Raw genomic sequence first — 12330 nt, 5'->3', positions numbered from 1 at the left:
CAGATAATACTGTGTTCTATAAGTTTTATTTGCTAGTGAGTAGTACATAGTGTCCTCAAACACACACAGGATCATCAATACGTGAGATGATGGATGTGCTAATTAACTCAATGGTGGGAATCCTCTCACAATAGACTTGACTTTACTGCAAGTTTGTTTTTCAGTTCTAGATGACCTTTCTTCCTACAGACTCTTCTATCTATTCTCTCATTGCTGTTAGTGTTGTCTTTTTGAAAGCCAAATCTTACCATTTTTTAAAATGAAACATTCTTCAGTGACCCATATATTCAAAATATTTTAATTCCTTACCATAGCATCTATGTCCCTTTGTGATCTGGCCCCTGCCAACTTCTCTATCTTCTCTCTACAGTCTGTGACGAGAGAATTGTAGTTGGAGCTGAAGATGTAGAAGGAGTCAACTCAACTGTGGCCGAAGATGTAGAAGGAGTCAACTCAACCTTTCGGTAGAGGTTTGCAACCATAACCAAACTGCTTCTGAACAGGATGGGAGGAGGAGTGGTGGAGAATAAGTAATCTGACCATATGCCCTTTGTCTTTCAATGCCTCTAGTGAGCTCAAAGGTATTCTTTGGCCGACCCATGGACTAGGATGCAGGAAGGGTATAAAGAGATGGAGTAGTGCAAGGAGAACTGACCCAACTGGCCTCAACCATCCATGCCTTTTGTACTTTTGGTCTTTCAGGAATGCTCTTTACAGATCCACACCTACATCTGACTAATTGTCTTTCAAATTTGAATTTTAAAATCAGTCTTTAAATTGTTAATGTTAAGTCCAGCCCTCCATAAGAATTAGAATTCCATGTCTTGGTTTATACGTTTCCAATTACTTGACAACTAGAACAAAAGCTCCAGAAAAAAAAAAACTTCAGGTACCAAATGTAAAATCTGGATTTTAGGAACCTGGCACAATGAGACAAGAAAAACAAGAAGTAATATCAGCAACTGCAAAAAATCACACCTCCAAATTTGCAGGTAAATTTGCACTTGTTTAAGACAACATTTAAAGTCTTCAGGTATCTGAGAGATTTTTGAAATATTCAATGGGAGAAAAAGACTTTCTCAAAGGCGTTCTCTAGAAAGCTTGAATATTTATAAAGTTCCTGGCCTGGCTGTGTTGCTATTCTTGTGGGTCTCCCACTTCCCGATGATGTATGTACACTTAGCGCGCTGGCAGGTTTCCCCTGGTTTTTAAGGGGAGGACCCAGCATCCAAAAATAAACTGATTTTATACTTAAATACTGAAGTAGTAGTTCTGGGAATAGTTCAGAGTCTTTTAAGCTTTTTGATTTTCCTTTATTTTATTTGCTAAGAATATTATGGAAATGCTGCCAATACCCTTTGGTAAGAAGCTAATTAACAATGAATGAATATAGCCAAGTGAGATACTGTTATGTAAGCAAACAGAACAATGCCAGGCTAGATTATTTATTATATAACATATGTTTCAATTAAAATTTCATGTGATATAGGGCGTGCAGATTTTCTAGAATGTTCTTCAGAAATTAAAGCCTTTATATAGGGTACTAATAAACCATTAGCCAGCACATCAATAGGATTTTCACATCAAGCCAGAGTTTCAGAGGACAAAGTATTAACCTTAAATGTGAATGCATTTGCATTTATAAATGTAGCTGAAATCAATTTGTCTAATCACCTTGTAATTACATCCTGTTCTTTAGGAATCATAAATAAACTTTTAAAACCCTTTATTGGCACTGCAATGATACAAATTTAATTCAGAGTGGCCTTTATCATATCTTTAGTGAGATGGTCTCATACAAACATGACAACTATAACCTGCTTAAGCTACAGGAGTAAGTACCAGTGACAAAAACTTCTAAAATTTTGAGCTTCTTGGATCCACCTTTTCATCTTTGACTTTCCAAAGCGTCCTTTCAATTGTTTTTTCCCCTTAACTGAGATGTAATTCACAAACCACTGTACTTTTCTGTTTTTACTATAGCTTACAAGGCTGTGCCACCACCACCATTTAATGCAGAAAAGTCAAACCTCATTGCACTAGAAGCAAATACAGATCTGTATACAGCTTATATTAAATAAATATTAATTTTCATTTTTGGTGTTTGAAACAGTTATTGCATGACAAAATGGCAGTGAGCCATGCGGCTAGTGTACCAAGAAGATTGATAACCAAATCTGAGAAAGATAAAGACTTCAAATAAAAACACTAATTTTTACCCAGAGTAAGTTCTTTCATGGGATATGTGTAGTATGGTCATAGCGCTTTCTATCTGACATATAAGCATCTAGACATTAAACAGTTAAAAAAAAAAACTCGGCCCTCCCTTGTGGCGCAGCGGGTTAAAGCACTGCACTGAGAAACTAAAGCCACCTCTGCATGAGTTCGATCCCCGCCTGCGCCGGAGGTGACCACATGGCGTGGCAGACCTCTCCTGACCTGCCCGCTGCTCCCCTCAGCAGTGTACTTCATTGATCTGCCTGTTCTGCTTCCCGCTCTGTCCCTGGTGAATCCTCTCACCCTCCGCATCTCTGGCCTGTACCCCAGTTCTGTACGAATAAATAAATAAATCTTTAAAAAAAAAAAAAACTCACCCCCAGCCATATCATCTCATCTTTCCTCTGGCCTGGCAGGCAAGACATATTGGCACCACTGGGATAGAAAAAAGGTTTGTGATCTGATCATCACAATCTCGACCTAAAACCAAACAGAGACCAAAGAGAGATTGATAGACGAAAGAATCTTGTTACTATTCTAAGAAAAGAACTGTTAGGTCTGTTGTCTGTGATGAATCACATTGCCCCATCTTTTACTCACATCAGCAACTAGAACTCTAGGTCTCTAATGCTGGACGTATACCTATAGCTTTCTTTGAAATAGGGAGTTACAACAGTGTCGAGGAGCAAGACCTTACCCATCAAGTTTTGAGTTTGAAGTATAAAGAAAGTCTTTTTCCACCTTCTCTCTTGTATCTGTGTGTGTGTGTGTCTGTCTCTCTTCTTCCAAATACCAGGTGCAATGGTAGGAATGCCATTCCCTGATGACTTTGGGGATTTAAAGAATACTGGATAACATTCATGTGTAAGTATTAAGTATTTTAAAAATACTACCATTACCATTATTACCACAGTAAGTAGAAATTTCCTTGTAAAACCCTATACTGTCTTAGAGGCGGAGGCCAGAGCCAAAGCAAATCCCTTTCTTAATACATTGGAAATATCAAATTTTTACCTTACATGTATCTTTTCTTTCTAGTAGTTGAAATCTCATTTTACCTAGGGGAATTAATTCTGAAATTAGGATTAGTCATGTTGTATCACTTCTTATTACTTTCATTAAAAAAGGCAAGTGACTGAGTTTTTGAATGAAAAATAATTCTTGACTTTCAAAAGCAATTCTTCCCAAGATGAACTAGGACATTCAGTTCAATGTCACCAATTTTTCAGTAAAATAATTGCAATAAAAATGGCTACCAAAGTGATGTTTTCTCTGCCTTTGTGGATATTTCCTAAACATCCTTAAAAGCTTACTAATATTTAGCAATGTTAAAGTACATTCTGATAGAAATTCAGCCAATGAATTTCTTTTAAGCAAAACCAAACTAGGGACTATTTAAATGTCAGCAATCAAAACATAGGCAAGTTGGTATTTAATGATGATATAGTATATTTTTAGGACAACTTTCCATGGGAAGATCAAAGCAGATAAAGTACAACGACCTGTTTAACACAGCACTTGGAGTTGGGCACAGAGCCTCTAATCATTCTAGGTGGGGCTGAGGAGGAGATTTATCATAGCGTCTTTGTTATCACATCCTTGCCAGTAGGAGTGAAGTCACATATAGTTTGACTTGCATCTTTACAATGACTAATGATACAAAGCAGCTTTTCATGTTTTTGTTGGCAGACTATATTTTTCTAGATGTCTGTTCACATCATTTTAATATAATCTGAATACTCAAACTTTATCAGATATATTATTTGTATGTATTTCTCCCATCCTGTAGGTTGTCTTTTCACTTTACTGATAGCATTTTTTAAACGTTTTTAATTTTAAAGAAGTCCAGTTTGCTATTTTTCTCTGTGATTTTACAATGATGAAATCACTTTTCCTGCTTTCTTCTAAGTTTTACTGTTATACTTAAGTCTTGGCTTAATTTTCAGTCTGCAATGTAAACTCACACCTATTTTATGCTGTTTTTGATTGAATTTTGTAAAGAACCAGTATTTTATTATTTAAAATGTTCTTATTTATAATTACTTTTTTTGAAAGATACATTTATTTATGCATACAGAACTGGGGTACAGGCCAGAGGTGCAGGGGTGGTGAGAGGATTCACCAGACAGCGGGGAGCTGAACAGGCCGACTGACGAAGTACACTGCTAAAGAGAGCAGCAAGCTGGCCAGGAGAGGTCTGCCACGCGATGTGGATCACCACCAGGCAGGCGAGGATTGAACTCATGCTGAAGTGGCTTTAGCTTCTTAGTGCTGCGCTTTAACCTGCTGCGCCACCAGGGAGGGCCTTTTTTTGTTTTGTTTTGTTTTGTTTTGTTTTGTTTTTTATTTTACCTGCATTCTATCCTGAGTTATAAAACATATATACATGGAGCTTTTATTTTCTCACACAAAATATTTTCTTGCACAAGCAGATTTAAAGCTAGCATATACATACAATAATCAGTGTAGCATATTTCTCTGAAGTTTCTTTTATTCTTTATTCTCTACCTGTATGTCTGCTTTCACTTATTAAATCATTTTAGAAATGAGAAATGATAGTGGCAGGCAGAGGCATCAAAAATAAGGTTCACTTACTTTTTTTCAGTTTTTGAGATGCTACTATTTGACAACTGAATACACTCTCTTGGTAGCTTACCAGCTTATGATACTGACAAAATAACTTTGCATCAATATGTGATACAAAAATGTTCAACAATTTTAAAAAAATGAAAGCTTTTATTTTGAGAGCAGCTTTTAAAAAGTTCCTGAAACCATTAAAAGTCAATAATCAGAAAGAAGTCAATTTATCCATGTAGATTAAGTAGGAAAAAATCCCTCTGGAAAACAACTTGAAGACATATATTAAGATTTTTAATATATGCTCATACTTTTGCCATTTCTGGGACACTTTAGATACAGCAAATTTAAATTTTAAAGCATTTTATATACAAGGAACTTTATATTATTAATAATAGTGAAAAATGTAAACCAACAGAGCTGTCTACCCTGAAAAATGGTAAAATAAGTCATGACATAATTGAACAGAATAGCTATTACATTATATTAATGTCCCTTTTTAATATGCAAGGTATATAAGTCACAATAAAAGGAAATTGTGTATCTGTTATGAGAACAACACTATAAAAATCCAAATCTATGAAATAGAGACATATTTAGAAGAACATATAAGGCTATTTTAAATATGTTGTATGAACATATTTTTCTTGGATCTTTAATTTTAAATAAAAATTTTCTTGATTGTAAACTATCATGCAATAACATTCATAATATAAGCACCTAATTTTTAAATGAATGTATAAAAGTTTATAGATTTCCAAATAATCATGTGATCTCCTGGAATAATTTATGAAGTCTTTCAGCAGAGTCAGGTAATCACAAAATGAAAAAGTGAAGAGAGCGGTTTGAAAATTGTATGCATAAATAAATAAATTTGAAAAAAAATCTCCAATTAAAATATAAATAATCAAACCTACCAAAAGGTGGGGTTGGGGGAGGCGTGGGAGGGATGGAGAAAAATGGGGGATAAGGGCTCAGTGGTCTGAGGTGCAAGGCTGTGGAGGCCTCCTGGAGGCTGTGCGATAGGGACTAAGCAGCTGATGGAGTGTGAACACAGAACTCTGAATAATATGCAATGTTGAAAATGTACAATACAATTTTTTTTTTCTTACTAAGGAAGATAGTGGACTTTCTAAACTGGTTGATGGTTTCTTTAGTAGCTATTACCCATAAGGGCCTGAGGGAGGCAGTATAGATTGACTAGTTTTATAATTCAATTATTTAAAAAATGAACACTTTAAAGCATAAGACCCTTCTAGTCCTAATTATCACATTTTATATACCTCTGTAAAATCTTGATTATAGACTTGACATGAAATTTTTTTTTAAATCTTGCTTTGTACCCTATGCTTTGTTAAATTCATGTTTTTAGAGGCTTTCATTAGTCAACCCCTTAAGAAAAGAAGAAATAGTAAGCAGAGGCATCATGTGACTTAAAAGGGAGTGGTTTACTTTTTTTTTTTTTTTAAAGATTTATTTATTTGTGCATACAGAACTGGGATACAGGCCAGAGATGCCGAGGGTGAGAGGATTCACCAGAGACAGAGTGGGGAGCAGAACAGGCAGATCGACGAAGTACACTGCTGAGGGGAGCAGCCGGCGGGTCAGGAGAGGTCTGCCTCTCCATGTGGTCACCTCCGGGGCAGGCGGGGATTGAACTCATGCGGAAGTGGCTTCTTAGTGCTGTGCTTTAACCCGCTGCGCCACCAGGGAGGGCTGGGAGTGGTTTACTTTTACTAGACTTCTTTACTTTGCCTACTCTGGGGTCAGTCTGAAATAGGACAAACCAAAAAAGATAGGAAATGTCTCATTTAATGAGTCCTCACCTATATGTTTAGGAAGGACTGCAGGACACACAGAGAGAGGATTTGCTTATACGGGGAAGAGAAAACACAGAGAGAATTTATGGGCCAGCTGCAGCCCATCTGTCTGCAGAAGGCAAAGTGCAGAGAAGTCAGCCACAGAAGGGGCAGGTACTTGCTCAGTCTTTGGAGACCTCCAAATAGCCCCTCGGCTCCTCCCTAGTTCTCAGGGGCCCCTACTTCAGGAAGGTTCATGCATGCTGAGAATGTAATGCCGGACTCCTGAGATGGTGATGGTGGGGATGTGGAGATGGGGATAGAATCCTGAAAACTCCAGCTAAGATCATCCTCCACTGGTTAGGTATTTAGTCCTCCCTTTTCCTCTAACAATTATCACCAAAAGTGTCAAGGAGACTTTTTAAAACAGGCCCAGCATAGGCCTTTTGGCACCTTGGTATGAGCACTAGAGGTCAATGAAAGCTCTAGACTGAGGAGGTGTATTATAAGCAGAAAGACCTGTTCTCTGAAGAAAGCAGATTGCTTTGAGTTGAGAACAGTTAAGAGCCCTGAAGGCTAAGAGAAGCTTCCATTCATGCCTACATCCTTAGCCCCTTCCTAACTGAAGAGAGTTGTATGTTCTAAGCTTCTGCCCTTTTCTTAACTGAGAAGCAACTGGTGTTCTCCTTTTCATGGCCCAGAATTAGGCAGTCTGGGAGGGTCTCACCCAACTCCAGTTTTATCAGTAAACTGCTCCATCTCATGTCTACTCTTGCCCTCCTATCTTTTATAAGTTGTCTCCTCTCCTTGTCCTTGATGTCCCAGGTCCTAACACTCAGGATAATTATCCCTAGTCTACTCTATTATCCTTTAGAGTTTATGTGAATTCTCTGTATATAGGCTACTGAGTTCATGGTTTTCCTTTGGTAACCTATCTGGTACTGCTTTTATTACCTGTCCAGCCTGAGGAGAACACAAAGAGGTATGGAGTGATTTATTTTGTGCCTTGGTAGTACCATATGTGGAGGTGAGAATAATGATTCTTAAGTGCTACAATTCTAAAACACAGACCAATGCAAATAATACGGGACACAGAATACAACAGTGTGAAATATCAGGTAAATATTCTATCTTCTCACACTCTAAAATATTCCCAATGATATGATAATGCTTTATGATAAAATAGATATGTATATGTATGCACATGCTATATATGATGCATCTTATCAACTTTAATTTAAAACTAATAGTAGTATCCCATACAGTCTCTTCTCTAAAACTTTTAGAATTTTTAAAGCATTTCATGCTTTCCTATTATCCTGTATCAAAGCATATGATCTTCATCTCCCTTAAAATTTATGTATTGCCCTATTTTGAGAATGAAGAAAAAATTGTTTTTAAAATGTTCTATTGATTATTGCAGTCATTTGTAAATCAGTGCTTTTTATTTTAATAAACAATCTGTAGTCACTATCCTGGCTTATATGTCTCTTCTCTGATTACATTTTCAAAGGAGGGACAATAAATATAATTGGGAAGTAATTACTATTGGTTTAGGTTTGTGTTATCCAAACAAAGAATAAGCAATATAGCAAATGACAGTGGAGACAATACAATTAACTCTCTTTTTAGACTTGTCCTTCCAGGTATTTGATCAATAGTTCAGTCACAAAACTAAAAAAATATCTTCATGATCATCAATCAACAGAATACTAGTAATGACTATAATGATAATTTTCATTTAAAGTTTATAATGTGCTGGTCAGTGAGCCAAACCATTTTTCATAATTCCTACTAAAACCCTATTCGGAAGACATTATGCCCATTTTGTAAATGAAGATATTAAGATAAATTAATTTGAGCCAAGTCACATGGTGGAATCTATTCTCAGAACAAGAATTCCATTTCATTGTGTGCTGTCCCACTGACAGGCTTAGTAATACACATAGACAGAACACTGGCTATCTGCCCCCCCTTTTTGTTGAGGTCAGTCCCCAGATACAGAAATTACTTTGGTCACAAGCATAATGATTCATATTGTGTGAAATAAAAAAACTCCAGGTATCGGATCAGAAGTGTTCAACCACTTCACCTCAGCAAACACCAAAATCACAACATTATTTTGCTGTTTAAATAAGTTTAAGAATATTTAGATATTTTGTAGTCTAAATTATGGGAAATGTTGAAAATGATGAAAGCTTATGATAACTGAATTATTAGTTATAATTTTCATTAATCTCACCTAGAAAATCATTACTGTTCAAGAAAGTAAAGACTAATTGTTTCATCAAACTAATTAAATCAATTCTATCAAAATGTTCTATCAGAAAGATCTTTCTACAGTCTGGGTAAATAAAGTTTGAAATGGAAGGAAGACTCCTCTGTTGGATAAATGAATCACTATCTTTCTTTAATTTACATATACTAATATTATGTAACAATGACTCCTTTAGACTAGACTGAATTATCCACTTAAATAATTTTGCAATGAACCAATTGTGACTAAATTCTTTTTTAAAGCAAAATGCTTATGTTATAAACTTCCACAATAACCAGTTAGCTATTAATCCAAAACACTTGATTTATTACTGATTTCCTTTCTCTCCTATATCCCTAGAAATCTCATTTAAATCTGCCCCTCCCTTTTTTTCCCACCACAAGTAATCACTCTACAGTGATGACAGAAGATGAAGAGTGCTTGCCCACCTTGGGGCCCAGAAAAGCAACAAAATTTACATTGAGGTAGAAATAAAGCAAAAGTTATGTTTCCTAATGAAGGAACAAGAGGATTAAAGTTGGGCCTCCCTGGTGGCCTAGGGTTTAAGTCTCAGCTCTATCCCCACTGAAGCCTGAGTCAGTCCCCAGCCAGGGAGGTGACCCACATAAAGCCCAGCAGACCTCTCCTGCCTCACCCACTGCTCCCCTCAGCAGTGCATTTCAGTAGAGCTACCTGTTCTGCTTCCCACTCAGTTCTGGTGAACCTGTTCATCCTCCACACTTCTGGCCTACACCACAGTATTTCTATGCATAAATAAATGAATCAATCTTTTTAAAAAAGAGGATTAAAATTGGAGAAAGGTCTTAGAGAAGATAAGACAATAGATTCCCTGAGTAACTGCCTAAATCCTTCCATGTGAGGAAGAAGTAAAGAACCAGAAAGCGGTAGGCAGATATTTGTATGACATTCACATGCTTCAAATTCCCAATACTATTTGCTACCCACTATCATCATTATACTTATATAGACTCTTGATGAGTACACATCTGATTCAGAGGCCCTGAAGAGAATTTGTCCTGGAATATGAGTCTCAATCTCTCTCTTTGACTCCACATACATCTGTATATGTATACCTATTTATCTATTTGTAGTTATTATTCATTTTCATGGTTGATTTGATTATTTTTGATGCTTTGGTTATGGTGATACATATGTTGCTACTTTGAGGTGTAATATTTTAGGAGTTACAGAATAGGGGACAACATCAAAAGAACTGATAAGTAAGCAATCACCTTTACTCTTTGGCTCTTTTCCCTAGTGTAAGCATAGAAAATAAGGCCTTTAAAGGATAAAAAGTAAAAACACTGACTAGAGGAAACTTTCCATGAACTCTCTTCTTATCCATCACATTTTATCTGTTGGCTATTTATATGTCTTCCCACTGTAGCATCAGGAAGCTGCAGTTTGGGAAAATGAATGCTTTAAAAATGCATTTGGGGCTCACTCAACCTTGATTTTACACTTGGAATGTAAGCAGATTTATCAGGTAAGAATAAATTAATATCACTACTGTGGGTACACAGATAGGCTGTTGTCACCATGCCCAGATTAGGCCTCATCCAGTAAGTGTCACCTTGATATGACCTAAAGGTTAGTGGAGACTGTGAGCCTGGGGAAGTATTTTACCATTAAAAATGAAGATTATTTTAAGTTAAGAGCAGTTAAAACCCTAGTAATTTTTTTAGTCCTTTACTCTTCTTTTTTTTTAAATAGAAAGAACAATCATTATTCTCCCTTTTATGACCCAGATATAGGTTTATCAATGAGCATCCTCAAAGAGAATCTCACCTTTACTCTCAGAGTAAGGACAAGGTCACCCCCCTTGTCTGTCACATGAAGTCTCCCCTCTGTCCTTTATACTCCAGACCCTTAATGCTTTAATCACAGAATAAGTACCCTTCATCCACTCCGTTTTTTTTTTTTTTTAGAATTTAACATATAAATTCTCCACACATAGTTTTATTAGGTTGATTTTTTTTCTTTTGCTAACCCTTCTGATGTTGTTTTGATGACTCATCCAGACTGAGAAGAATCCAGAAGAATGGGGGATTTTCCCTCGTACCCCAACACTACCAAATAAGATCAACTTCCAACAACTGATCACATATATTTTATGTTTGTAAATATACAGTAATGCTGTAAGCCTTATGTCTGAAAGAGATTATTGGCCATGGTGTTTTAGCTTTGGACTTTCTCTGATCAGAGATGAGAGTTTTTCTAATCTACACGGACCTTCTCTGAGTCACTGTAGCTACATCTGCTCTTGCTTTTTTGTGCTTATTCATTACTTAGTAGTGTTTGTTGAGTATGTAGTAAGAGATGAATGAAAATAAAAGATATAAAGAGAAAGGAAAGAGGAAAAGGGAAAGGAGGGAGAAATATTCTTACAAATACTTCCATTGGGTTACTTTTCAAATGGAAATTTGTCACTAGGACCTGAACAGTCTTTAATATGCCCAAAGGAAAGGAAGTTGGTTTGGCTTTTTTGTGCTTTGTTAAAATGAGTTATCTAGGAAAGCATTTTAAAGACTTTATGAATACTACTGATAATTTGAAATATACCTTTTCCCCCCAGATATACAAAAGTAACATTCAAATATTCAAATTTTGCAGGGTGAGCCTATAGATTCCAGTTATACTGTATCTGTTTAAGTAAAATTAAACTCTCACAGATGCCTGCTATAATTGTTTAATTGCTCTTTAATCCCCTTCATTGCAATAGAAGGAACTTCATTTTCCACTGTCTTTAGTTCTCTTCACCTTCATTAGAACTGGATATGTCCACGGTTAGGAGATACTAAAAGAATGCTGCAGTAGCAGCTGTGTGGCACACTAAGCAATCTGTCACAGGATAACATGTTAATCAGTTAACACAGGAACTTGGTAAGACTGTAATTAAGAGAGTGTGCTACAGGGCAGAGGGGATTTGAATTTCACAAAAAAAGTTACATGATCTAAGATAAGACAACTAAAATATCTGATAAATTTTAGGTTGTATCTCTTCACGGTAAATCTACTAGATATCTATTACTAGGTCAAATGAGACGTGAATAGCTAAAATTCTGTGTCATCCTTGTCAGTTGTTTTGCATACAAAAAAGAAGAAATGTGAAAGTTCTGCTCATAGATCTGAACTTTAGGCATTCTTTTATTTGTGTTCTTTAAATACAGGAGGCATTTCCAATTTTGGTTAAATGATTGAAAGAACTTTAAAAAAGAAAGAACGGAAGAGCATGCATTCATGGGCATGAAAACTGGAAGTGTAGTTTCTGCTCGGTATGTAATTTTATTTTGAGTAGAAATAAAATAATTTTACTGAAAGGTCTTTTTAAATTCATAGCTTGCTTTTAGAGTTCTGAGACTCTCACCTTCATTAACTCAGGAAAAAACCCATTAGGTAATCTGGAGCATACCTACTGCAATAATTAAAATTTGGAACACTGACAACACCAAGCGCTTT

This window comes from Condylura cristata, unplaced genomic scaffold (assembly GCF_000260355.1).
Source record: "Condylura cristata isolate star-nosed mole 26May11 unplaced genomic scaffold, ConCri1.0 scaffold00020, whole genome shotgun sequence".
Classification (NCBI taxonomy): domain Eukaryota; kingdom Metazoa; phylum Chordata; class Mammalia; order Eulipotyphla; family Talpidae; genus Condylura; species Condylura cristata.
This window is presented reverse-complemented; position numbering follows the sequence as displayed.